At 37.2% G+C, this 22,629-nt stretch overlaps 1 protein-coding gene across 2 annotated transcripts in view; it reads right to left on the bottom strand.

The window, feature by feature from the left end:
* mtcl1 (microtubule crosslinking factor 1) overlaps nt 1-22,629 on the bottom strand; it is a 63,965-nt gene that overhangs the window by 31,618 nt on the left and 9,718 nt on the right. The gene's annotated exons all lie outside the window — the stretch shown is intronic.

The following is a 22,629-nucleotide window of genomic DNA, read 5'->3' as shown; positions in this document are numbered from 1 at the left end:
GTCCAAACATCAACTTTTTAGAACGTGCTGGTGTCCCTGTATCCTCTCGTCCACGGTCATCGCCGTGATATCGCAGGATTTCATTGCATGACTCTTGACGAAGTCGTTACTGCTTTCATTTGTTTTAAAAACCAAAATATGTCCAAACATGAGCTTTAAAAATATCGGGATATCGCAGGTTCTACTTCATATTGGTGCTCCGCCCTGTAACCGCTTTGCTATTGGTTTATCCTTGAGGCCCCGCCTCGTCTCTGAGAAAGCTTAATGAACTCTCCACCCAGCTGGGTGCGGTCCACTTCCGATAAAGACGGGAAACACCCGCCGCACTTCCTCCTCCTTTACAACTCAGCTGAAAGCTCCTGACAGTGGAATGTAACGATGGCGTATGAATTTTGAAATGAACAATGTGTGTCCCTGAAGAGGGGAGACACATGTCTGCTTCGTTTGCCTAGGCCCAGATCACACGATGACAGATTATGTGGCCTGCCGAGCGCTTCCCAAGGGCTTTTGACAGTGAAACATGATTATGATCAAGACAGGTTAATGCCATGTTGTTTAAGAAAAACAAACAACATGGCAGTGCTGTGCGGTGCACTCGACAAGCTCAGGTCAGCTGGGCCCTAGTGATGCTGCTGTCAGGAGCGGCGTCTAGCTGGGGGTACATTGATCCCGTCGGGATTCCCCTTGGGTTTAAACCAATAGCGAAGCGGTTAGAGGGCGGAGCACCAATATAAAGTAGAACCCCTGAGTTATCTTCATAATCTCAGGTTCTACGAATTGGTGCGAAGCCCTCTAACCTCGTCGCCCAGCAGCCGCCTTTCTTGCTGAGTTTTCAGTTGGGGGAAGTGCGGCGGGTGTTTCCCGCCATTATAGGAAGTTGACTGCACCCAGCTGGGTGGCGAGTTCATTAAGCTTTCTCAGAAACAGGCAGGGCCTCGAGGATAAACCAATAGCGAAGCGGTTAGAGGGCGGAGCACCAAATGAACCTGATGTAGAACCTGAGATTATGAAGATAACTGAGGGGTTCATTGCATGCCTCTTGACGAAGTCGTAACTGCTTTCATATGTTTTAAAAAACAAAATATGTCTAAACATGAGCTTTAAAAGCTGCTGGAGTCGACTGTATCCTCTAATCCTCAGCCATCCCCAGGACCTTACGGGATTCCATTGTTTTTCCTTGGCTATGGAGGATCACTAGCTGTAACTATATATATATTTTGCAATATTCAAGTGTATCAACATTTAATTACACCACTATGAAATATATTTAGAGCCAACACTTGTGTTTTCGTCAACCGGAATAGATTCACATGTCGACCACTAGAGGGCGTCGACCGTATTTTCTTTGCACATATGAAACCAGCATTAGAGACATTGACCGGGTTTAAACGAAAAGGAAATCTATAAATCATATTTTTAAACCGGCATCACCAGTTCTCAGGACAACAGAAGTTAAAAAGTGAAAAAAAATGTTCTGTGTGAATTTGTATGTTCTCCACGTGTGGCGTCGGTTTACTCCGGGCACTCCGGTTTCCTCCCACAGTCCAAAAACATACAGAGGTTGATTGAGAACATGGGGGAATTGTCTGTAGGTGTGAGTGTGTGTGTGTGAATGGTTGTGTTTCTTTGTGTGCCCTGAGATGGACTGGCGTCCTGTCCAGGGTGTCCCCTGCCTCACGCCCGAAGAAACTGGGATAGACTCCGCCCCCCCCGCGACCCCCGTAAGCGATTAAGCGTCAAAGAGAATGAATGAAGATTCTTCTTCAGCTCGGAACACGTGAGCAGACGAGCCTGATGTTACACTTGTGCTGGTGCAGCTTTACTGAGGATTACGTCTCATTCAGAGCTTCAGTCGCACACTCAACGACACATGTTGCTTCGACTATCACCGGGATTCCCGCCCAGCCCTCGGATCAGGCCCGGGAACGCCTTGAAAATCCCCTCCGTTGGAACAGGAGTCCCCAGTATCATTGTATTCATTGACCATCCAGACATAAACATTAAAAATAAATAACAGAATGATTGTATTTCTCTTATCTTCACTAGTTTACAGGTTTATTTTTGAAGTAAATTTAAATCAAAAAAGTGTCTTAACGTGTCTAGAGTCACAAGCCAATGTTACTTCAGAGAAAATACCATTTTCTTTTCAAAATAAAACACCTTTCAGACAGTAGTAATCAAGCCAACAGAAATAAATAATGTTTTCTCTCAGGAAAAGATGGTGGTTTGGTTACCACGGTTTCCGAGAAGCACTCGGAGAGAGGAGGTCATTCAGAATAAAAAGTGTTTTTTCGGTTGTTCCACTGACTGTTCCCGGCGTGGTCGAGTTATTTTGAGGGTCAGATGATGCGTTCAAGTGCAGCCCGACAGTTGTTCCTTCTTGACATTATGTTCAGATCCGCCCTCAGAGGCAGTAAAAGAGTCACGATCCACCACTAGAAGACACTTCATCCTCTTCTCCGAATCTTTTCATGACCAGTTAACACTTGCTAATGACTATTAAACAGTCATTAGAAGGTTTCAAGGCTAACGTGGGCTCCGCGGTTCTGAAGTCCTGACCTGCGTCTGAACCGCCGGCTGCTGCAGCCACCAGAACTCAGGCCCACATGGGCGGAAACAACGATATTTTCGTGGAAACAAGAAGGACATTGTTGAATCATTCATGGAGCGGCGGAGGGAAAAGATGAGGCGTCACACTCTGGATCGGGAACACACCCTGACTCAGACTCTGGCGGCGCGACAGGAGGAGGGCGACGCCCACTTAGAACCGACGAGGGGAGACGAACGTCTTTGAATGAACTTTGAATCGAAACAATCTGTTGAATATTTCCAGGTTGGTGTATTCTATTGAATTGTAATCACCTAAAATCTTCTTCAATTATTTTTTTAAATATGATTTTTGCTCGTTCTAAGCCCCGCCCTCTTAAATATATTCCCATAAATAAACACAAAACTATATTCATTATAACTTTGAACCAATAAATGAGTTTGATCGAGTAGAAATGGCAAATTTGCTTGTTTATTTAATATAAATTTCAATTTATTACACATTTTTTTGTTTGTTTTATGCCTTTTTTCCCATTTTTTCTTTTACTTATAGTCTTTATTTTTGAAGATATGTTTTGCTCTTTATCACTTTTGAAATGTTATTAAAATATATTAAAAAAAAATATGTATCCTCTCGTCCTCAGTCATCGACGGGATTTCATTGTTCGTTGTGCGGAAGTTTAGTTGCAACACAAAAATAAACTAACACTGTGGATATTTACATTTAAATGTACAAAAACTAACAAAAAATGAACAACAAAATGTAATTATTTCATTTTACACACACTTTGTTAAAATATAAACTATAAAGGAACATTAAAGATATATGTATATGATTTGCTTGTTTATTTAATATAAATTTCAACATATTACATATTTTTTGGTTTGTTTTATTCCTTTTCCTCCTTTTAGTTGTACTTATAGTGTTTATTTTTGAAGATATGTTTTGCTCTTTATCACTTTTTACATGTTATTAAAATATATATATTTTTAAATATGTATCCTCTCGTCCTCAGTTATCGACGGAATCTGACGGGATTTCATTGTCCGTTGTGCGGAAGTTTAGTTGCAACACAAAAATAAACTAACACTGTGGATATTTGCTTGTTAATTGTAAATTAAAAATGAAAAAATAATAAATAATAATAACAAAAAATCCTATAAATGAACATTTAAAAAATATATATATATATTTGAAAGAGATTATAGTGAAAATACAATAGCAATATTTCAATAAACTTCAACACACGAGTGTCATAACGACACTTAAACCACGGCCATCACTGATGACATCACACTGGCAGATTCTCTCATTCATCCTCCAAAAAATGGTCTATTTTAAAGTTAATTTCCAACTAAATTTTCAAAACACTGTTAAATAAGGGGCTCGAAAAAAAGCCCCATCTGCTGCCCAACAGTTGAACTGCTTCACTGACACCATTCGTGGTTTAATTCCAGCCTCGGCGACGGAGCTAATCTCTCAGGGGAGACGCCGGATTAAGAAAAAAGCATCTTGAGCGAAGCTCGGCGTCACAGAGAGGATCCGTGTTTTCTGTAAACAGGTCAGTTTGAGGCCAAAACGAGCATCTTTTTTCAGCGAGGGAACTGGACGAGCCGGCAGACAACGGTCGATAACAACGATTTCTCGGGATTATACTCGCCGTCTTCCCAGTAGTGAGGAGTTCAATGAAAGTCCACGTCTGAATAAACCTGGTTTTCGTTCTGTTCTAGAACTGAAGTCAAACCCATGCTTTTACCTATACAGGTGATGCATTCAGGGACCGTGGGAAAGTTTACAGTCACACTAGTTCACAGGTTTGTTTTTTGAGTAATCTTGACTGAGACAATCACAGGCTAACGTCAATTTAGAAAATGCCATCTTTTTTCTTTCAAAATAAAATGTCAGACAGTAATAATCAATAGAACAGGATCCTCAGTCGATCAGACATGACGAGTCGAACCCTTGGAGGGTCGGATCACGGCTCGACAGCGAAGAAAAGTCTTTATCACATTTTATATTCTATTAAAATATATATATATATATACAGTATATATACAGTATATATATATATATATATATATATATATATATATATATATATATATATTAAAAAAAAGTATCCTCTCGTCCTCAGTTATCGAAGGGATCACACAGGATTTCATTGTCCGTTGTGCGGAAGTTTAATTGAAACACAAAAATAAGCAAACACTGTGGATATTTGCTTGTTAATTGTAAATTTTAAAAGAAAAAAAAAAAAGAATTATTTAACTTTGATCCCAGACATGACGAGTCGAACCCTTGGATGGTTGTATCACGGCTCGACAGGCGAAAAAAACCTCTTTATCACATTTTATATTTTATTAAAATATATATATATTAAAAAAAGTATCCTCTCGTCCTCAGTCATCGAAGGGATCTCACGGGATTTCATTGTTTGTTGTGCGGAAGTTTAATTGAAACACAAAAATAAGCGAACACTGTGGCTATTTGCTTGTTAATTGTACATTTAAAATAAGAAAAAATCGAATTACATCATTTTGATTCCAGACACGACGAGTCGAACCCTTGGATGGTTGGATCACGGCTCGACAGCGAAAAAAAGTCTTTATCACATTTTATATTCTATTAAAATATATATATCTATATATACAGTATATATAGATATATATAGATATATATATCTATATATTAAAAAAAAGTATCCTCTCGTCCTCAGTTATCGAAGGGATCACACGGGATTTCATTGTCCGTTGTGCGGAAGTTTAATTGAAACACAAAAATAAGCGAACACTGTGGATATTTGCTTGTTAATTGTAAATTAAAAAAAAGAAAAATAAAATAATTATTTAACTTTGATCCCAGACATGACGAGTCGAACCCTTGGATGGTTGTATCACGGCTCGACAGCGAAAAAAAACATCTCTATCACATTTTATATTTTATTAAAATATATATATTAAAAAAAAAGTATCCTCTCGTCCTCAGTCATCGACGGGATCACACGGGATTTCATTGTCCGTTGTGCGGAAGTTTAATTGAAACACAAAAATAAGCAAACACTGTGGATATTTGCTTGTTAATTGTACATTTAAAAAAAAAAAAAATTATTTAACTTTGATCCCAGACATGACGAGTCAAACCCTTGGATGGTTGGATCACGGCTCGACAGCCAAAAAAACCTCTTTATCACATTTTATATTTTATTAAAATATATATATATTAAAAAAAGTATCCTCTCGTCCTCAGTCATCGAAGGGATCTCACGGGATTTCATTGTTTGTTGTGCGGAAGTTTAATTGAAACACAAAAATAAGCGAACACTGTGGATATTTGCTTGTTAATTGTACATTTAAAATAAGAAAAAATCGAATTATATCATTTTGATTCCAGACATGACGAGTCGAACCCTTGGATGGTTGGATCACGGCTCGACAGCGAAAAAAACCTCTTTATCACATTTTATATTTTATTAAAATATATATATTTTTTAAAGTATCCTCTTGTCCTCAGTCATCGAAAAAAATAAAAAAAATAAAATTATTTAATTCTGATCCAAAGACATGACGAGTCGAACTCTTGGACGGTCGGATCACGGCTCGACAGCGAAGGAGAAACATCCGCATCCATCAACTCAACCCGTTTATGATTTCTCCGAGTCGCCCGGCTGCTAATGGGATTTAGCAGGAAGTGGTGTGACCGGAGAAGGGGGGATGACAGGGGAGGACGAGGGAGGACGGGGGAGGACGAGGGAGGACGGGGGAGGACGGGGGAGGACGAGGGAGGACGGGGGTGTGAGGGACAATGGATGAGCCGCCGGCTGCAGATCAACGAAGAGGCGACTAAGACGACAACACAACAGACTCTCCACACAGGCTCAGCCAGATAAGTCGCTGTTGGGCGGGAGATTATATTAGTGAGATGTGGATGAATGGCTGCTAAATCTGGACTGTAATCCAGATGAATTAATTAATGCAGCACACACACACACACACACACACACACACACACACACACACACACACACACACACACACACACACACACACACACACACACACACACACACACACACACACACACACACACACACACGATGCTACTAACACACACTTTGCTTTACTAACTAAATACAAATTATCTTATTTCATTAATACCGTTTTTTTTATTCTATTATTGCGTCTAAAAATCAACTTGTTGACAAAAAACTTGTTGATTTGACTAGAAATAAATGTATTTTATAAAGTACTATACTACACGCACATACACTTGTATATCTATAACAAAGCTAAACACACAACTATAACAGTTGTGATGTTCAGTACAGAACATTTTTTTAAATCTCAATAATTCATAAAATTTAAGTTTTCATTTAAACAAGAGGAAAATTTTAACATTTTTAAAGATTTTTAAAACAAATTGTTTGAATATAACAAACCTGTTTCATATTTATATCAAAGAAAGTCAAAAGGATTTATATTTGTGAAAATACGTTTTAAAGACTCAAAGAAAAAATTGGTAACAAAATGGCCGATTATATAAAATAAATATCAATTCAGACAAAACCAAACGATCAGCATTTAAATGAAATACATAATGATTATTTAGAAAAACGATAAATAAATAATAAAAAATAAAATAAAATAAAATAAAATATATAAATTATATAATGAATACATAATAAATAATAATAATGAATAAAATAAATAAATAAGAAAATATCTTTCGATTTAACATTTTATTTATATTGAGTTTTTATAACATTTATTTTATTATTTATTTTAGATTTATAGGCCATTTTATCGTTGTGTCGTTCTAACTTATTGTATTTTGTCAAACCTTTATTTCCTTCTGTTGTGTTTACAACACTGGCAATAAATATTGATTAATATATTATTATTAAAGTCATTAACATAAGATGAAAGCACTTGAACACAACGTTAAAATTTAAATTTAATTTCAGATGATAACAGTTATAATTTTGACCATAAAAATTGTAGCATCGGATTTAACTGTAGGTCATAAACGTTGATCCTCTAGAGGGCGCTGCAGGTGACAGTCTGTCTGGGAGGGTTATTGGTTCAGTGTTGTGTGTGTGATGGAGAATGCTTCATAAATCAATTGTGAGTGAGTGTGTGTGTGTCTCCGTCTTTGTGTGTCGTCTGTGTTAATGTGTGTGTGTTTGGCAGCCGACAGGATGCAGCAACTCTCGGAGGTCATTTCAATGTCATGCGGTTCCTCGTCTGTCGTACGTCGAGCCTGTTTACTGAGGTTTTTGTGACGCCAGAAATGTTGTGTTTGAACATCAGACGACGTCACGATGGTGTGCGACGGTGACGAGCGCGTGTCGACGACAACGTTACGACAAGAGTTGTCGTCTAAATAAATGTAAAAAAATCTAAAAGATGACGAAACACAAGAGACACCTTTGTTATCTTTGAAGATGTTTGCCGTCAATCAAACCCTTGTGGGAGCCAAGGTCTCAAGCAGGCCCATTTAATAAAGTTTATTAGCTAATCTTGGTAGTTAACGAGCGTTAACCTTACCCGCCTCTAACACATGAGATCTTTGATCACTGGTCACGGGTCTAACACAAGGGGAATGTCTTAAAAACATTTAACTTTCATTCATAATATTTTTGTATTGTTAAGAAGTATTGTTTATAATATTAGTGTTATATATTTTAATTACTAATTGTTTCAGCTGTGTGTGTTTTTTTCCTCAAAGTGTTAAAAAATATTTTAACAGGAATTAAATATTGACAAATTTCTGACTTTATCAGTTCATTTTTGTTTTGTGTTAATGTCACGTCCTCCCCCCCAAAAATGAAGATGACCAGCTGACTCGTTTCAGCCGATACACGGTCAACGAACCGATATATTCTGATACTGTAGTAACAAGTATATATGTGTAGTATTGTCGAGTACTTGACTCTGGTGTTTCAGAATTTACAGACCACATGACTTTACGAAGTTGTAACTGCTTTCATTTGTTTTCAAACCAAAATATGTCCAAACATCAGCTTTTAAAAGCTGCTGGAGTCAATGTATCCTCTCGTCCTCAGTTGTAACTGCTTTCATTTGATTTCAAACCAAAATATGTCCAAACATCAGCTTTAAAAGCTGCTGGAGTCACTGTATCCTCTCGTCCTCAGTTGTAACTGCTTTCATTTGTTTTCAAACCAAAATATGTCCAAACATCAGCTTTAAAAAATGCTGGACTCACTGTATCCTCTCGTCCTCAGTTGTAACTGCTTTCATTTGTTTTGAAACCAAAATATGTCCAAACATCAGCTTTAAAAACTGCCGGAGTCACTGTATCCTCTCGTCCTCAGTCGTAACTGTTTTCATTTGTTTTCAAACCAAAATACGTCCAAACATCAACTTTAAAAACTGCTTGAGTCGACTGTATCCTCTCGTCCTCAGTCATAACTGCTTTCATTCGTTTTCAAACCAAAATATGTCCAAACATCAGTTTTAAAAACTGCTGGAGTTACTGTATCCTCTCGTCCTAAGTCATAACTGCTTTCATTCGTTTTCAAACCAAAATATGTCCAAACATCAGCTTTAAAAACTGCCGGAGTCACTGTATCCTCTCGTCCTCAGTTGTAACTGTTTTCATTTGTTTTCAAACCAAAATACGTCCAAACATCAGCTTTACAAACTGCTTGAGTCGACTGTATCCTCTCGTCCTCAGTCATAACTGCTTTCATTCGTTTTCAAACCAAAATATGTCAAAACATCAGCTTTAAAAACTGCTGGAGTTACTGTATCCTCTCGTCCTCAGTCATAACTGCTTTCATTCGTTTTCAAACCAAAATATGTCCAAACATCAGCTTTAAAAACTGCTGGAGTCGACTGTATCCTCTTGTCCTCAGTCGTAACTGCTTTCATTTGTTTTCAAACCAAAATACGTCCAAACATCAGCTTTAAAAACTGCTTGAGTCGACTGTATCCTCTCGTCCTCAGTCATGCCTGGGATATCACTGGATTTCAATGTTAATTTAGCTGCAGAAAAACGCGATATATCGCCATATCCATACTTTTCAAACACCTCTAAGAAGGTCAAGTGTACATAGAGGTGTCCGTTGGACCGTCGTCGACGGTGACGCTTTCCTAGCTCGTCGCCCATCGACGACGACAACGACGAGGAGACGGCGTAGGACGCGAGAAGCTAATTCATCAGGGCGGACAGGCGTCGCCACGGTGACCTTAATAAGGCTCATTCACAAGTGGAGTCTTGAGTCCAAGCAATTATTTTTCGATTAGTCATCATGTTTCAGAGCGAGTGTGGAGTCAGCAGTTCCCACGGTGAGCGAGAGAGAGAGAGACGGAGAGAGAGAGAGAGAGAGAGAGACGGAGAGAGAGAGAGAGACAGAGAGAGAGAGAGAGATGAAGAGAGACGGAGAGAGAGAGAGACGGAGAGAGAGAGAGAGAGAGAGAGAGAGAGAGAGCGAGAGAGGGAGAGGGAGAGAGAGAGACGGAGAGAGAGAGAGAGAGAGAGAGAGAGAGAGATGGAGAGAGACGGAGAGAGAGAGAGAGACAGAGAGAGAGACGGAGAGAGAGAGAGAGAGAGAGAGAGACAGAGACAGAGAGAGAGAGAGGGAGAGAGAGAGAACACACTCGATTCTCATTAATTCCTGCAGATCAAATCCTCCACATCAGACTCAAGGTGTCTGTTCACAAGTGAGAGTTTTGTTCTCATGAATGTTTTTTTATGTTTTCGTCGTCGCCATGACGACAGGTTTACGACAGGTTTGACAGGAGGTCGAAGAAGGCGTCAGTTCTGACACACATGAACCATAAAAAAACTAAATGTGACTAAAAGGCTGTTGAATGTTGATGTGGTATTGTAAAAATAATACACAATATTTAAGTGTATTGATAGTTTGAGGTGAAGCAGACGTATGTACTCGGGTTACGCAACAAAAACTATTAGTTTTTATAAATCCTAGCACGAGTTGAGATAAATATAAACTGGCAGCTAAAGCAAAACCACAGAAAACATAGTCAGCGTTTCAATAACGAGTTGGAACCTCAAGGATTTCCCACAGTCCTGGCAGCACCTGAACGCACCACGGAGAGCAAACGCTCTCTAAAGACGAACCTTCTGCGTCACTCGTGTAAATATGTTTCCTCACAGAACAGGTTCACCAACAAGGAAATGAGTCTGTGAAGCAGAGATTCCGGTGTTTTTTTTTTCTTCCGAAAAGGTATTTAGAGCCTCGGGCGTAATCTCAGAACCCTCGACATCTGCTTCCGATCATCGTTCTGAGGATTCAATCTGCGATCCTGAGGGGTTTCAGCAGCTGATGGATCTGCAGGGATTTCAGGACGAGCAGGAATATCTTGAAGATCTTCAGTGGTTGTTGTTGTTGTTGTTGTTGTTGTTGTGACATTGACACGAGGAGAGGAAAGTCGTTCTTGTTCTCGTTACGAAGGTTTAATTGACGATGAATATTAACTGAGAGCAGAGACGACCAGGATGGTTTCAGTGTCTGGAAGTCAGTGTCAATCCTATGGAAGTACAAGTGTTTGTTGGAAACTTTGTATTTTGTTCTTTTCTATTTTAATTTTTTAAGCATAGATTTTTTAAAATAAATACATTTAATATTTTCCATTTAAAATTTTCCATCATTTTAATTGGATATAAATATTCAATAAATATTTAAATATTATTATTCTTATTATTATTTTTAAATAATAATAACATTTGAATATTTATTCTTTATTGTTTTTTACACATAGAGTTTAATATCCCAGTTATAATTCAAAATTTAAAAATATATTTTTTCATTCAATATAAAACTCAAAGTACAATAGTGCCAAAACAACTGATTTAAAGTATTTATTTGATTTTACAAATAAAGTTTTAAAAATCAAATTTCAAAAATCTATATTTTTCATATCATAGTCATTTGAATTAAAAATCTTTGAACTTTAGTCCAAACATTTTTGTATTGATGTTAAAAGGCTACAAATATATAATTTATATTATTATGTTTTTAGTTATTGAAACTATAACATCAAACTCCATTGTTAAAAAAAAAAAGATAACAATCTTGAATCTTTTTTAGATTTTTTTAATTAAATTACTTGGAAAAAAAAAATGAAAAAAACCTGAATTAAACCTTTAAATATACAAATAATTAATTTCAATTAGTCAATGAAAACAAAATTCAAACCTTAGAATATAGAAACAATGAAAATGTGTACATTTGAAATGACATTTAAATATTCTGATTCAACTGAACTACTTCAAAGTCACAACTCTTATTTTGAAAGGTCGATTGTTCCTTCACGTCCTGAGCTCCACCGTCATTTTCCTCTAGAACTGTGACTCCATTTGGATCTGGATCTGGAGCTGAGATCATCTTCTATTTTACAAACATGAGTCGACAAAGTGAGCGACCAGCTGGTCTTTCTCAGGTGGAAGTATTCGTGGCTCGCCTGGACTAAAACCAGAAGCGCCGACTCAGCAGATTATAAAAAAAAAGGAGTCTCAGGTGATAAAGTCCTCGAAGCGTCTCCGTCTGGAGGTCGAGTCTCAAAGCTCGACATGCTAACGGCTATAAATGATGACTGTCCAGGAGGAGGGGGTACAGGGGTACAGGGGTCCGGGAGGCAACACTTGTGCAGAGATCACAGACTCCACTAAAGCCGCTGAGAGGGTAAAAGTGCTGAGTAATCACAGCGGGGGGCGATATCGGCGCGTTGGTTCCGGACATGAAACGAGTTCTGATCCTGTTCCTCTGCAGGAGCCTGGAGCAGGTAATAACACTTTAAATAGACTTCCTGCTCCGTGTGGACGCCATGTTGGTTATGTTGCAGGAGGACGCCAGCATTTTTAAATGATCGTTGATAAACTGTTTTAATCAAGGTCGACGAAGGGTTTGATTGACACGTCAATTCATTGTTATCAACTTAATTATAATGAATGTATAAATACATTACTCAATGTTTACGTTAAAAAATAAAGACGTGAATAAATATTTATGTTGTATAACGCTGCAGTTTCTGTGTTTATATATATTTATTCATATATTTCTACACAAAATTTCCTTCTTTTTTTTAAAAATTAATTAAGTTTTAAGTATTTTCTTTTTTAATTATTTAATAATTAAAAATCTTATATTTTCAAAATTAAAGATGGAGTTTAATTTTCTGATAAATATTTTTGAATTATTGGGAGAAAAAAATAATTAATTTGTAGTTAATTAAATTCAATATTAGAAAAAAGTTGGTAAAATAGGGCGACGGACAACAACGAATTTAAAATGATCGACAATAGAAGAAAAAATAATCTGATTAAAATTAAATCAATTTAAATAAACAACAAAAAAACTGTCAATATACAAATGATTGAATATTTTTTTAATGAAAAGAAACTCAACCTTTAATACAAAAATGATTTAACTATTGAAAAATATGTCAATGTTAAGTTAATTTTAAATATATTTAATATAATACAAAATAAAATCACTTTTTATATTCTGATGTACGTCAACACATTTAAACTTTCATTTAGATGTCATTTAATTACTTATGTATTTTGTTATTCCTCCATTATTAAATTATGAATTCATACATTACACTTTTACACCCTTATTCATTTATATTTTTCTATTTGATTAATGTCAGAGACATTTCAAAATAAAAGTTGAAAAATAGAAGAAAAGGATTTTAATAAAAAGCAAAATGTATAAATACTAAAATAAAACATGTTGAATTTACGAAATACATAAATAATTCAAATGTGTGAATCTATATATATATATGTGGCACCTTTTGATAAAAATAAAAATCAAGGTTGTTTATCCATTAATTTATTTAGACATTTTAATATTTATTTAAACATATATTAAGTAAAATAATAATTGTCCACCTACAAGATAATCAGATCTATTTAAAGTGTTTAAGGAGGAGAAAAATATGTTGTTTAAAGCATTATTGATGCAGTTTAACTGTTAATGTTAACTCTGATCATAATCCGGTTCAATCCAGGCACAAAAGAATCTTCCAGATTCATTTGCTAAAAACATCTTCATAAAAATCAATCTTCTCATCACTGGCTCAGGGAGAAACAGAGTCATTTCCAGTCGACGTTAATTAGGACTCGTCCAGATCTGGACCAGAGCCACTCGTGTCCTTCATCACCATCATCATCATCATCATCATCACCATCATCATCATAACAAGGAAATATGATTCAAAGTGACGCCGGTCACAGCAGACAACAGAAGGACGTCTGTCACAGGACGGGCGTGAACGAGGTCGCCCCACTTTCCTCCATTCAGGGCGTATAACACGGATCAACAGGGATTTATCATGAAGAGGGTCTGACACGTACATATTATATATTTAACTAAAAATATTGAGCTTACATTTATCTTTTCAGCTTCTCAGCATCAAATAATGAAATAAATATAATAAAAATGAATTAAATATAATCACTTAACTTTAATAAAATAAGTGTATTATTTAGCGTAATTGCAAGCTAGCTGCTAACAATGCTTGCAGTTAACAGTGCTAGCAGCTAACAGTGCTAGCGACAAATAATGCTAGCTGCTAACAGTGCTAGTTACTAACAGTGCTAGCTACTAACAGTTCTCGCTGCTAACAGTTGTAATGACTTACAGTTCTAGCAGCTAACAGTGCTAGCTGCTCACAGTGCTAGCGACTAATAATGCTCGCTGCTAACAGTGTTTGCCGCTAACAGTTCTAGCTGCTAACAGTGCTAGCGACAAATAATGCTAGCTGCTAACAGTGCTAGTTACTAACAGTGCTAGCAACTAACAGTTCTCGCTGCTAACAGTTCTAGTGACTAAGAGTTCTAGCAGCTAACAGTGCTAGCTGCTCACAGTGCTAACGACTAATAATGCTTGCAGTTAACAGTGCTAGCAGCTAACAGTGCTAGCGACAAATAATGCTAGCTGCTAACAGTGTTAGCTACTAACAGTGCTGGCGGCTAACAGTGCAAGCGAACAACAGTGATACCTTTTAACAGTGCTAGCGACTAATAGTGCTAGCTGCTAACAGTGCTAGCTACTAACAGTGTTTGCCGCTAAAGTGCTAGCTGCTAATAGTTCTTGCAGATAACAATGCTAGCTGCTAACAGTGGTAGCTACTAACAGTGCTAGCGGCTGACAGTGCTAGCGAACAACAGTGCTACCTTTCAACAGTTGAGGCGACCAACAGTGCTAGCTGCTAACTTTGCCGAAAGTTTTCCTTCACTCCCGTTTCTACTGATGGTGACTCACTGGAGAGAAAACTTCTTATTTCTGTCAGTGTAAAAGAAGAAGTACCTTGAGTCAGCGGCGTCTGATGGAAGCTACATAAATACACAAACACGCTTCTTCACGGTGAGAATATAGCAGCGACTCATCCAAGCTTTCCTTTCACACACAAAGAATTCTATTTCGGTTCGATACTTGTTAGTTCTGGAAGCAAAACCCTCAGAATATTTCCACAGTGGAAGCAGCAGCGTGTTTTTTCTTCAACTGTGGTGTGTGTGGGAGACCTGGACATACTAAGAACACGTGACTTTGTATGTTGCACGGAGGAAGTCATGACTAAATGATAACCGCAGCCATAACCACGGCGTGCGAGTGGATCTCTGGTGGAGATGATTTCTCTGCAGCGGGTCTGAAACATGTTGTTCTTTCAAGAGGAAACACTCAGTGGTGACGACAACTTGACTCCAGTTACGAGTTCATCGCTTCAGAGAATCCTGGTTTCAACACATTTGAAACCTTTTTATCCGACTCAGCAGAAAAATAACAATGGATTTCAAATTCCTCATCAAAAAGGTGTTAGAAAACGTGTTGATCTGTTCTCACGACTTCCTCCGGCTCGTCGGCGTTTGCAGGTTCGACGACTAAATATGACACAATGATTGTATTTCCTTTAAAAACGAAATAATCCTCTGCAGATTAAATGTTTTACCTCAGAGTGACGCGGCAGGATAATCTTCCTATTGACAGGGATTCTTGTTCCTTATTCAGAGCTCGGAGGTGATTCTCGGGTCAAGATGAGGATATGTAGAAGTTCTAGCGACTAACAGTGCTAGCCGCTAACAGTGCTAGCGATTGACAGTGCTAGCGATAAAAGTTGCTAGCGATTAACAGTGCTAGCCACAAACAGGGCTAGAGACTGACATTGCTAGCGATTAACAGTGCTAGCCACAAACAGTGCTAGCTACTGACATTGCTAGCGATTAACAGTGCTAGCCACAAACAGTGCCAGCGACTGACATTGCTAGCGATTAACAATGCTAGCCACAAACATTGCTAGCTACTGACATTGCTAGCAATTAACAGTGCTAGCCACAAACAGTGCTAGCGACTGACATTGCTAGTGATTAACAGTGCTAGAGACTGACATTGCTAGCGATTAACAGTGCTAGCTACTGACATTGCTAGCGATTAACAGTGCTAAGCACAAACATTGCTAGCTACTGACATTGCTAGCGATTAACAGTGCTAGCCACAAACAGTGCTAGCGACTGACATTGCTAGCGATTAACAGTGCTAGAGACTGACATTGCTAGCGATTAACAGTGCTAGCCACAAACAGTGCTAGCGACTGACATTGCTAGCGATTAACAGTGCTAGCCACAAACAGTGCTAGCTACTGACATTGCTAGCGATTAACAGTGCTAGCCACAAACAGTGCTAGCGACTGACATTGCTAGCGATTAACAGTGCTAGCCACAAACAGTGCTAGCGACTGACATTGCTAGCGATTAACAGTGCTAGCCACAAACAGTGCTAGCGACTGACATTGCTAGCGACTAACAGTGCCAGCGACTAAAAGTTCTAGCGACTGACATGGCTAGCGAATAACGGTGCTAGACGATAAACATTGCTAGCCGCAAACAGTGCTAGCGACTAACAGTGCTAGCGATTAACAGTGCTAGCGGAAAACAGTGTTAGCGGAAAACAGTGCTAGCCGAAAACAGTGCTAGAGACTGACATCGCTAGCAATTAACAGTGCTAGCGATTAACAGTGTTACCCCAAACAGTGCGAGCAACTGACATTGCAAGCGATAACCAGTGCTAGCGGCAAACAGTGCTAGCCACTAACGGTGCTAGCTGCTAACGGTGCTAGCCGCTAACGTGGTTAGCCGCTAATAACTGCAGTCATTTTGCGGTGAAAGTTATCTTCACTAGTGTAATATGTTTTGACCATAAATATGGATGATATGAATGAAGTAAACAGACATTCAAGAGCTAACAGTCGTACTTTGATTCTCCAGCTGGACGTCAAGAGACTCAAAACACATTGTTTTGAGAATCACAGCTTCTGAATATGAAAGCGACGACCCTGATCTCCGCTCAATAAAACGAGCCCGTGATCAAAACCCGACGAGGAAATCACCCCCGAGACTCACCGACAGACGCTTTGTGGCGTCTCCTCTGCTTTGATACTCACTTTTCAAAAAGTGTGTTGAGATGCATCTAAAAGACACGTGGAGGAGGAATCTCATTCTTCACGCCACTTCAAAGGAACGAGGCGTCAGCGCCGCCGCCGGCTGTCGCGCCGAATAAATGATCCGCGAGTAAAAGAGACGAAACGTCGCTCTAATGAGTAGATGCGAGTGTCATCGGCAAACTACTTTATTTCTCAGCCTTGTTTAGGAAGAAACTAAATCAATTCACAGAATCTCGAGCTGCTGTCCAGCGATGAAAGTGCGACGATGGATTCGTTACGATGTCGGTGTGTTTTCATTTATTACCCATGAGCCTCCAGTGCCGTTACCCAAAATCATTTGGAAAACAACAACAAAATGACGTTTTAAACCCCACAGGAAGATCGATTTCGCGAAAAAATAAATTAGTAAACACATTTTTAAAGGTGGGGTAGATGTTCCCCAAAACGGTGTGAGCATTTTTAGTACTGTACGCTCAAAATGTGATCATTTTTAAGACGGATGTTTTTCGGATATTGGTAGCAATTCAAGGGGATTTTGGGCAATACAGTAAAAAAAAAAAAAAGAGTCGACAAATTATTGTGTATATCAATATTGGGACAAAAAGGTTATTTTGTTCCTTTTTAAATGTGTCTAAACTTGTATTTTGAGACAACAAAATGTATCTTTAAGCTGCAGGAGGTCAAACTATGAAGGTGTTTAATGACCAGTATTATTATTATTATTATTTTAATAATTAATTTAAATTCTTTCTATATTAAAAGAATGAATTTGTTTGCTTTTTGTTTTTCTTTATATAATGATACCAAAAAAATAATTTTCTTTATCAAATATTTTTAATGTATAGCCTGTTAAATTCAATAAATATTATACAGACATTGTTTAAATTGACTTTAAAAGCCTACAAATTATCTAAAAGAAAACATTGATTTAAGAAAATCCATTTGAATTTTTAGAATCATAACATCTAAGATTTTTTTTTTTTGGAAACGTTTAAAAAAACAAAAGTTTAAAATATTATACTTATAAAAAAATATATATATATATATGGCTCTATTATACCTACATCTATATATTTAAAGCCTACAAATAAAATAAAAAAATAATTGAATTTAGAAAATACATTTTAAATGTTCTTTTTAATAAGTGGAATAAAATAATAATTATAATTTTGAAAATGTATAATTGTTTTTATTCCAAAATGTTTTTCTTTAAATTAAATGATGGCCCTTTTACACCCAACATTATTTATATTGAATTTAAAATACTAAAAATAGCAAAAATGAATTAGTTAACTATTGAACTATGTATATAAAAAAAATGCATTTATGTTTCTTTATATTAAATTTAGAAGACAAATAAATAAACATTTTTACACGTTTATTAGAATATCAAACTATATTTAAAAAAAAAAATATATATATTTTAAAAATTGTATGTATTCATTTATACTTAAAAACAAAATGTTAATAAATAAAACGCTTCAATATTTCAAATGATCTACGTTGTTCTCTGCTGCAGTGTGTTGTTCCGCTGCACATGGATGTCGCAGATTCTTTCGCTTCTTCTTCTTCTTCTTCTTCTTCTTCTCCTCGCTGGAGATGCTTAACTAGGTCAATGAGATTCCCGCACTTTTCCCTGTAACGCGAGGAAACCACGGAGGCGGAGACGACGACGACGACGAAGCTTCAAAGAAGCAGGAGAAGGTTTTTCCCTTTTCGGTTCTGATCCCATCTTTTTCAACAACTTTGACTTTTTTTTCCCAACATTCCGACACCAAGCGAACTGGGTCAGGGTCAGCGGATCAATAATCTGTTTTATCGGTTCTGCTTTTGGGTTCAATCGACCTTTGACGACCAGGACTCAACCTCCAGACTCGAAGTTAACATAATCCACGAAAATAATCCCGTCTCTACGGAGATAAATGAAATTACACTTCAATTCACGGAGTTTAAATCCAGCTCGGCTGGAATATCCTCACGATGCAGAAGTTTTGGCTCGAGTGGGAGGAAACCGGAGTTCCCCCCGAGGGGTGTTTTCTGAATGAAGCGTGAGCAGGACCAGCTTCTGGACCCCCCGCCGAGCCCTGACCTGGTTGTGTTCTGATAACCAACCCGCGGACCTGTCACCAGTAATCCATGGTATCTCATGTGCTCTCGCTCCGGGACCAAATCAGAGCAAATATTTATAAATGAGCTGAAAACTGTTGAAATCTGGATTTGACACAATGTTCATTTTGTTCATTTTCAAGACATCAATAATGATCTAGAACTGAGTTTCTCTCTATGATTCTTAATATTTGTTCACTTTTTATTATCTCTGCTTTTCCTTAGGACATCTATCTGTATTTTGTATTGTAAATAAAAAAAGGTTTACTTTAGAAAGTTAAAAAATATGTATAAGGAGCTTGCTTTCTATAAGGAAGGATGAGTGTGGCTAGGTTTTCTTAAAATATCCTGTTTTCCGTGTCGTTTTTAATTTTATTTTCCACTTTTTTTTACAATTTAATTTTACAATATTGCGCTATAAAAATGTTTATAGTTATTTTTTAATTCATTATAAAAAAATGTTTTATTTTTACTAACTTAAGTAAAAGTGGAAAAATCAGCAAAATCTAATTTCAAAAAATTTATTAATTTTTTAATTTTTTCTCAAAAATAATATTATATTTTTAACTGAAACTTTCCCAATTGTAAGATTATAAAACAATATTATTATTATATATGTTTTATCAATTTAAACATTAAATCAAATATGATTATGTTTTTATTTTAAGTAAAAAAATAATGTATGTAAAAGTTTTTTTTCCTTTGTAGATGTATTTACATTGAAATAATAATAATAATAATAATATTCTATATTTTAATTGAAAATTGCACAACATTACATTAAAAAAAAAGGTTTATAACCATTTGTTTTATATCTCATTTCTTATTAAATTTAAATATGATTAATTTAATTAATAAGTTTCTTTTTTATAATTTATTGTATAATTATTTTAATTGTTGATCTGCTTTTTTCATTCAATTATTATCATGTTGCATATAAATGTACGTACATATATACTTATATATATACTGTATATATTTATTTGTTTTTACTTTCTGAAAGTAGCCGAAATAAAGACTTCCTTCTCCAAGAAAAAACCCACGAGGTGTTCCCTGGTCAACTGAGACTGCCAGGTCCGACCCAGGACCCCTTCCCAGTTGAACAAAACAATAGTACGGGAGACCTCCTAAAAAAATGTAATTTTAAATCGACGAATGTGTCTTTAAGAAAGTAGGTCGAACTGCTCGGGAGGGTCTAAGGTTGGGGGAGAGTCAAAATGGTGGATCAAAAAAGTCAGAATTGTACCTTTATCTAATGAGAACATATAGATATATATTGTATATTTGGAGGCTAGTTTTATCCTTCTACTTGACGTATTTTCACAAAATACAATCCGGGCTCTGATTGGTTACCGTTCCAACATGTTCCTGCCAAAGTTAGCATTTTTCAACCGTTTTTCAACCCAAAAAACCAGCATGGCTTGACGTCAGCGACACACAGAAGCCTGCAGACGTCTCTCCGCCCTCGGATGCTAATCTTAGCCGCCGCATCTCCGTAAACATGGGAGACAAAGAAAGAGAATTTGGGGCTGTTTTTCTGGGCCACATCTTGGGGGAGCACCCGGGTCTGTTTGAAGCAGATTCCTGCGACTGCGTCGACGCCGGCGTCGACTCCAGCGTCTCCAGAACATGTCGGTAAAGTGACGGGTGTCAGATATCCAGCCAGAGAGCTTCAGACCAGACATGGATTTTCTGTCGCGCTCCCAGAGCGGCGTCTGCGGCTGATAAGTACCTCTCGGCACCGGGTCAGAACCGGCGGTGATTTAGAGACGGGGGTTCAGGACGTGGAAGTAGGACGGCGTTAAAGCGGGTTAAAAAACATGGATTTTAAACATGCAAAAAGTCATTTTTCTGACATATTTTCCTTCAGCTTCAATGTGACAGGGAGCGTTCCACTTGTAATCAGGAAATACGATTATCATCCACTTCCTAGTTGAGAAGTTGGTGATTTGACTGTGAATGGAACGTTTTTAATGACAGTTGTGAAGGTGTAAAATACTTCATCATCTTAACACCAAATATTTCCTTTAGAAAAGTATTTTTCCCCCCAAAAAAACATGATATATGGATTTTATTTAACATTGAAAAGATAAAGTGGAAAAATACACCATAAGATTTTTTTATTTTAGCTATATTTTATTATTTTGTTCCAAAAGGAAAAGAGGATTTTTTTAATTACTTTTTTTTTTTAATTCATTTTAAAATTAAATCAAATTGTTTTTTTTAAATTGACTAAATCGTGTAAAGTGTTATACGCATCGTTTAAATCATAGTTTTTTTTTAATGTAACTTCTATGTTATTTCCCCCAAAAATCATATTTGTTTTGATTAAAACTGAAAAAAACACCATAATAAGTCATTTTAATTGAGTCATTATTCTATAACATACTATAACTTATAATGTTAGATTGTGAAAATGTTCAGTTAAAGATATAAATGTTTTTTTAATTAATTTTCAAATTAAATCCAAGTTGTTTTTAAATTAACCGACATAAAATAAGTGGAACTATGAGCATCTTTTTAAGCTTATTTTTCCTTTAACAAAAAAAAAGTTAATCCTATTAAAAAAAAGGTAAATATCGGGTGTTTTAAAAATCGACTTGTTAACTAAGTATAAATAAGAAAATCAGCCCACAATGACAACGTGAATCATTGATATATTAGTTAATTTTCTTAGACTTTTATTTCAGTGCAGAAAACATTAATAATATTATTAATAAATAATATTAGTTAATTTTCTAATAATATGATGTCAGTGCAGAAAACATTAATAATATTAATAATATTTAATATTAATTAATCGTCTAAGACTATGATGTCAGTGCAGAAAACATTGAAAAATACATTTTAAATCAAGTTATAATACAGTAAACACTCAGGTTCTCTGCACCTGCTGACAATGGTTATGAAAACAATGTGATTAATCTGGTTATGTTTGGAACGTGGAAACTTCCTCTCGGGAGCCTCGGGACCAGATGGTGCGTCTGGTGTCGGATCAGCCAAGCGGGCTTAACCCAACTGAACCCTCCGGGACGACCCGTGAACCGCTGGGTACGAGTCGCTTAAGCTTGTTGACGTGTTGACATACGAGCCTCAAAGTTAAAATCATCTTCATCGCGTCAACGCCGGTGACTCACCGGTCGTTACCGACCCGTTAACTCGCTCTAACTGGCCGTGAAACGACCCGTCGGGACCCATCGCTCGGCTTTATGGCTCTGAACCGGACCATCATCAAAGGAGGGTCTCGCGTCCATTAACTCCCTCCTCTTCCTCATCCTCCTCCACCTCCTCATCCTCCTCCACCTCCTCATCCTCCTCATCCTCCTCATCCTACTCCTCCTCCTCCTCATCCTCCTCATCCTCCTCATCCTCCTCATCCTCCTCATCCTCCTCATCCTCCTCCTCCTCATCCTCCTCATCCTCCTTATCCTCCTCATCCTCCTCATCCTCCTCCTCATCCTCCTCCTCATCCTCCTCATCCTCCTCATCCTCCTCATCCTCCTCATCCTCCTCATCCTCCACCTCCTCATCCTCCTCATCCTCCTC

The sequence above is a fragment of the Callionymus lyra genome, chromosome 16, assembly GCF_982586985.1.
Source record: "Callionymus lyra chromosome 16, fCalLyr1.hap1.1, whole genome shotgun sequence".
Lineage (NCBI taxonomy): Eukaryota > Metazoa > Chordata > Actinopteri > Syngnathiformes > Callionymidae > Callionymus > Callionymus lyra.
Note: the sequence above shows the minus strand (reverse complement) of the source record. Positions and strands in the feature narration are given on the sequence as shown.